The sequence below is a fragment of the Passer montanus genome, unplaced genomic scaffold (assembly GCF_014805655.1).
Source record: "Passer montanus isolate IOZ18808 unplaced genomic scaffold, ASM1480565v1 scaffold11, whole genome shotgun sequence".
Classification (NCBI taxonomy): Eukaryota; Metazoa; Chordata; class Aves; order Passeriformes; family Passeridae; genus Passer; species Passer montanus.
The window spans coordinates 4,123,170-4,130,158 of record NW_024357613.1 but is presented as its reverse complement, the minus strand read 5'-3'; positions in this window follow the sequence as shown (position 1 = coordinate 4,130,158).

The following is a 6,989-nucleotide window of genomic DNA, read 5'->3' as shown; positions in this document are numbered from 1 at the left end:
GGGCAGCCTGCCCAGCTGTTGTGTGGTTAAAATTAGAAAGGCTGAATTCTCCCCTAAACCTGGGGCAAGCAGTGTTGCCCCTACATGGTGTGTCAAGGAGCCGCAACAGCCTTTGTGAAACTGCTCTTCTCAAGTCGGCACCTGCCGTGGTGGCTTGGTCACCAGCGGGATGTTTAAGAGACGTCACCGCGTTTGCCCGTGTGGCAGTTTGACAGCTCCCAGGTGCTTCCAAAGCGGGACGTGTCTGTCTGTCCCCGCATGTTGCCTTCGACTCTGCCCATGTCCTGCCCGGCCCCCGCCGGCACTAGCAGTGTTACAGGACGGAAGAAGCAGTCACCGAGCGTGCCTTCATCCCCGGGAGGCTGATGAGTGGCATTCAGTGATGAAGCGCATTCCAGCCCACCTCAAAACCTGACCGTCAGTGATAAATGAGGACTGCCAAGGCAGAAAAACCCTTTCAATATATTTTGAAGAGCTAGCTTCAAACTGGGGTTTTCAGCAGCCAAGAGCATATGGTCAGCATTACTCTGAAATATTTTTGGAAAACATACAGGATCCCAACATGTTTCTGAAGTAACAGTTTATAAATGTACACATCACATGTGTGCGAGGAGGTCCTGCCTTTGTCATAGTTATTCTCGGTTTTGCACCTTGGACAAGAGATCAGGATCATGTGTGCCACATGAACAGGGGTTTTATGAATCCTGCTGCCTTGTGTAAGATCTAATTTTCAAAAATATATTATGAAATAATTACTTGATTTGGCACTATGTTTCCTCCGACTGGCCAGCCATTTTTATGGATGTACCTTCTCTTTCCTGAGTTATGTAGAGTAAGTGAGCTGGAAAAAGAGTAGGAAGAACGAGTCAGGATAGCATGGCTACAGGAATGATCATGAGTGAGAGTATCTAGCATGTGTTTGAGATTGACAGCATTCGGCTATGCCTGCTGGAGCAAAGCCAAGTAGTGTTCAAAAGCTGCACAAAGCAGCCCGTCAGAGAGTTCCTACCCCAGTCCAAACTGATGTGTAAGCCTTTTCTAGCATGTTACTGAACATTATGTGTTGGAGAAGCACAGTTTGTTCTACTGGTTGTGTCTTCTATAAAGTCTTTTTACCTTTCTCATTACCCTCTTGGTCTTCTCTAATTTTGTGGGAAGCCTTGGTGTTAAACAGCGTGTGCCTAGCCCAATGCAAAAAAAAAAAAAAAAAAAAGTTTGTTAGAAAAGCTTGGCAACAAACTAATAATATTTGCAGCCATGTGACAGTGTAGAGCTTTGTCCTGATTGCAGCTAGTCTTCATATATACTCATGATTAAATGCCATTTCCCCTCTGCAGCAGGGCAGTAAAAACCAAGACTGCATGGAGGTGGTGGCACCTACCAGTACAGCTGTCAGCGGGAAGAGGGAAATGGGAGAGGAGCTGAGAGATGCCCCTGTATCCTGTCTCTGCAGGAGGACCTGCAGGTGGAGCACATGGACACGGCTCTGACAGACTCTAGTCTTGGCCTGTGGTGTGCACCTATGCATAGAAGAAAAACTTTCCCTAACAGAGGAAACACTGGCATTAATTTTATATAATGGATTATTGGCCCTTAGTTTTACAGATAGTATTAGAGAACATTACCTATATTTATACAAATAACAAACATTCTCTAAGTAAAAAGTACTGAGTGGAATTTATCCCCTTAAATAAGGTCTCATGTACTGTAGGAGAATGGGCTGGTTTAATTCAATCAATGTCCTACTGGTAAATCACTGTAAAGATTGTTTTAACCTATCTTTGTCAACAAGCTGTAGGTTCTTTGAAGTCTGCTAACATAAAATAATCCGACAGAGGCAAGAAATAAAAACTGTTTGCATTTACACAGAATGAGACATTGACTTTGGACAGACAGATCAATTTTTGGAGATTTGTGTTGAATTGATGCATTTTGTTAGCAGAGGCAGGTTTAATGGTGTTACAGCTGTTCATTGATGCAGGCTTCTTCCCCTTGTTCTGCTATTAGATTCTTGATAGCTTAAGTACTTCTCCAATCATACAGTTATTTTTCACAGTAATAGTCCACAGCAGAAAATATCACATGGGTGAAAATTGCTGTCTTGTTCCTTATCTCCAGAAACCAGCTTTGTGATCCCAAACAGTATACTTTAATCTCTTGGTGCCTGCCTTTTCCTCTGTATTCCAGGGAAAATATCATCCTGCTGATAATGCAGGAAGGTGTTGGACCCCAGAAGAGGACAGGCAGGAGTTCAGAGGCACAGCTGAGACCTGAATCTCCCTCTCCTGTCTCTCAGTTTAGCTTAAATAAACTTAAAGGAAAACTTTATTAAGCAGATGAGGAAGAAACTTTTCGTGAAACTGCAAGCACTGTGCCTCTTCCAAATGAGAGCCCAATGTCACAGCCTTTTTTAGGCAAAGTTTTCACTAAAGAGAACAAATGCTTTGTATTCAGGATCCCAGATGTGCCAGGCTGACAGGGCTATTTTCAGACAATGGCAAGATCTATGAAATGTTTCCATTTATAGTTTCAGGAAGCGTACTCAGCATCTACTCTAAACTAATCTTTTAAATTCCCTCCATAGGGTCTGTAAGTGGGCTCCTTTAGAAAGCAATTCATCCTGGATGTATTTGACAACTGTCTGGAGTGGGATGAAATACACCAGCAAATCCCATCCCACTTGCTGAAACTTTGTGCCATATAACTGAAAAATCACACACATTTTCCACAGAAAATTTATTTATATGGGTTTTGCCTGAAAGCATCCTCAAGAATTATGCTTTATTGGAAGAAAATTTGTATGGAAGAGATTTTGAATGACAAATACCCTCCCAGCTCTTTAGTATTCTGGACGTTTATTTAACAGGAGCGTGTGCATTCCAGTGCAAGTTTACCTCAGGCCCTCTGACAGACACTTTCTGATGTATAGTCAGGCAATTCTTCCAATGCAAGAACTGCAGGAAGGGTGTTAATACAAGGAGGCTTGTATTCTTTTTGTTTGAATCCAAGATATAAAACACCACATCCCAGGGCTTCCTTCCAGGTATCTGACTGATAGTATAGTATAGTTATAGTATAGGTATAATAACTGATTCTTGCCAGCTTAGAGCCAGGAGGCAACTTTTTTTCTAAAATAATCAGTCAAAGTATTCAAAGTTTAACAGATGGTTGACGTAGATGTTTATCTAAAGGGTACATGATCCTGAGGTATAAGGACAGAGTAAAATTGATTGCCATTAAAGTTATCTAAACTGTGTGCAGTAAACAATTTATTCAATCACACTGAACAATTATCCCCATTCTCAAATTATGCACGAGCAGCTCCCTGCTGACACTTTATTTGGTTTGTTCATTATTTGAAATTGCTCAGTGAACAGTTTCTATTAATTGCTTGCAAGTGATTTTTCTGGGACTTGATAGAAGGGCCTGCTATGTTTGCTCTGGCTCTACCTAAATCACATGATTCCCCCGAAAAACCAGGAGAGCTGATACAAAATGGGTTGGATTTCCTAAAGCAGAGCCATGGCACGTTTGTCACTGCCCTGCCAGGACAGCTTGCTAACAGCACTGGGGAATAATGGGAACCTGTCCCAAGGGATTTGCTCCTTTCTGCAAACAGAGGAGTACCAAATATGGAGTCTGACCACACTGCTTCCCTGGAACTCAAACAGTTATCGCCAAGGGATTTGCTCCTTTCTGCAAACAGAGGAGTACCAAATATGGAGTCTGACTGGAAGTTCCAGCTTCCCTGGAACTCAAACAGTTATCAACACATTGCTCTCTGCTAACGTGAGGCAGCTCTTACTTCACACAAAACTGGAAGACAAGTTGGAGCCATGCTTTTGCATTGCATCTGTCCCCTCCCTGGGGGACAGCCCATTTTTAGGGGTCCCCACTACAGCAGGTCTGGCAGCACTGGGTGAACTGGCTGCGATTTTTCTGTTCCCTTTCTGGACAACTTACACGCACTAATAAAGTTCAAAACAATCATGGAGAGATGTCTGTGCTAAACCTGAAGTAAATGCATTTCAGCTGCAGCTCTCAACATTGTCTCTGCAAAGATTCCTATGAATTTGTATAAGTGACTGTCTGTATAGACCAAAGCGATCACAGATACTCAACTGCAGCTCTCAACATTATCTCTGCAAAGATTCCTATGAATTTGTATAAGTCTGTGTGACTGTCTGTATAGACAAAGCAATCACAGATATTGTCAGAGTACAAATGCTTTTGGGTGTTGGTACAGTGACAATTAATGTTTTGCTACAGCAATTAATGTTTTTTAGCTGTGCATTTTAATATTTACCATGGCTGTTTTTGAGAAGCAAAGGATAGGACTGAACCTTCAGGGTGTTGCATATTTGCATCACTATAATTTTATAGGATTTTTAAAAATTATTGATAAGGATTAAGAAATTTATGTAAAGATTTGAAAAAGAACTAAATAACAAGTGTTTAACATCTCAGGACAGACAGAACTGAAAAATAAAATCAAAAAACCTAACTTAAAAACTTGAGGAAGGAGAACAAAAAATAAGTAGGGGGAGGCTAAGCATGTGTCTAAGGAATTACTTTAACAAGTGCAGAGAAAGCATACATGATTTGATAGTGAAGATACTCCACAGTGAGGGGACAGAAAAGGTAAACACATTAGCTCAAAAGAACTTTGAAATGGAAAGAGATAATTTTTTTTAATTTAATAAACTGTGCATATTGTAAAGGAATGTCAACATGTGCTGAGTTAGAGCATGCCACAACTGTTCCTTACTACCCTGATCTTTAAGAGTAAAGGCAAACACAGATTTTTTTAAAAATATATATATTTTCTTCTAATTTCAATAAATAAATAAGACCAGTCTTCTGAATGATGTTTATTATACTTTGTTCTGTAAAGAAAAAATAAACTAACAAAACCCTATTATATAGGGTTAAAAGCACGGATACAGACTGTAATAAACATACATGTATATGTGATTATTGCTTTTGCATGTACATAGACCACTGTAAAAAGCACATTTGGAACTAAAATGGCAATCAATATAGTTAACAAAAAGATACTAACAATTTGTAAAATCAAAACCAATGTAAAAATGTTTTATGTATCAGTATTTCCTGTATTTTTTTCTATGAACACTTACTCATTAATTCTTTTAATAATGAATATATTTCCTGTAAGAACTCCATCTTTTTGAAAAGCTGTAATTGAACAATAAAATGGAGACCCAGTGATAAATAGAGCAGAGTGCTGGATATCTGACTGTTTTTAAGAAGCATTTCATTCCCTCACTAGTGAGATCTGCTTGAAAGGACTCAACTTTTCTGTAAATGAAAACAGGACAATTTTGCTTCATATTCAAAATAAGTATTCAAGATATTTTATGTTTTAGTATAATAGAACAGCTGGATTCCATAAAAGCATTAAAGATTTCAATGTGAGAGAGTTAGATGACCAAAGCACAGCAGCAAGGAATTCCTGCACAGCAGCTGTTTTATTGGAACTGCTGATACCCATTCTTGGGTATACTGGCAGATGTGAACTAGCTCGCCTCACTTTTTGGGAAGATAGAGGGTCATATCTAATGTGTTTTAAACTCATCCCAACTCTCATCTGCCAGTATCCCACCCCTGTCCTACAGCTGGACACAGGAAGTCCAAGTGCAGCACTGAGTATCTGGATTGTCCTACACTCTTCCTAAAACCCACACAGGGAAATATTAAAGAGATGTGTGTGCTTCATCCCCACTGAGCCCAGACTTCTGCAGGCTGCTTGGGATCACCCCACAGAATCCCTGCCTGGAGACAGGCACCTGCTCACCTCCTTTCACAGACCTGAGATGCTCTGATGCTTGCCTGTGAGGTTCAGTTTCTGTAGAAGGGGAGGGTGCTGCCCACTTCTGTACAGTTACATGGTTAGAGCATTTATCCATTAGATGGGATTTTTGCCTCCATGTCTTTCTTGGCCTAATGTCCCTTCTACTCCTAGAAAATTATTATATCCCCCAAATTTAGACAAGTTTAGGTGGAGAGTCACTAGTGGATACAATAAACGTATGGGATGTGCTGCTGAAATAGTTATTTATCACCATTATTTTATTGCAGTTGATTATTTATATGACTTTGATGTCTTAGTTCTTGGTCATCTATCTTTTATCACCATTTGTCTTCAAAACCCCACTCAGGTAGTGAAATAGTCCTGTTCCTACAATACACCACTGATCCCTCAAATTAGGAGATGCAGTTCAACTGACAACTTTAAAAATACTGCCTGTGAATCCACAGCAGAAGAATAACTACTATAAAATCCTTCTGCTCTCACAAGGTTTTGAGAAAGACCCTTTTTTTTTCTTTTTTCTATTTTTTCTATTGCAGAGCAAAGTTTAACAACATTTGTAGCTTCTAGAAAGATGATTTGTGTCCAAACCCTTTGCTGGCAGAACCCTCTGCCATGTGACCCTCTAGGATGGCATTGCTAGCCATGGTTTGGGACACGACCCCAAATCTAGAGCTGAGTGATGACATGCTTGTGCTGCTTTTCTCCTACACACTCCTGCTGATGAAGCTCCACCTACATGGTTTGATTCATCAGCATGAGGTGGCTTGATTTACATGTCAAGTTCAATACATCTTTTGATTCCCACAGAAGCAGAATTACAGCAAGTAGAAACTGATGGGATAAAAAAGTGTAAAAGAAAGGAAAGTTAATCTGAATTAGACAAACGGAAAGAAAGGGTGTTTTTTCTTATGAGCCCTGAACCTATTATATTTTGATGCATATTAATGTAAATAAAGTAAGCATTTTCAAGAGGGATTAATTTCCCACAGAAGCAGAATTACAGCAAGTAGAAACTGATGGGATAAAAAAGTCTAAAAGAAAGGAAAGTTAATCTGAACCAGACAAACAGAAAGAAAGGGTGTTTTTTCTTATGAGCCCTGAACCTATTATATTTTGATGCATATTAAAGTAAGCATTTTCAAGAGGGATTAAGAAA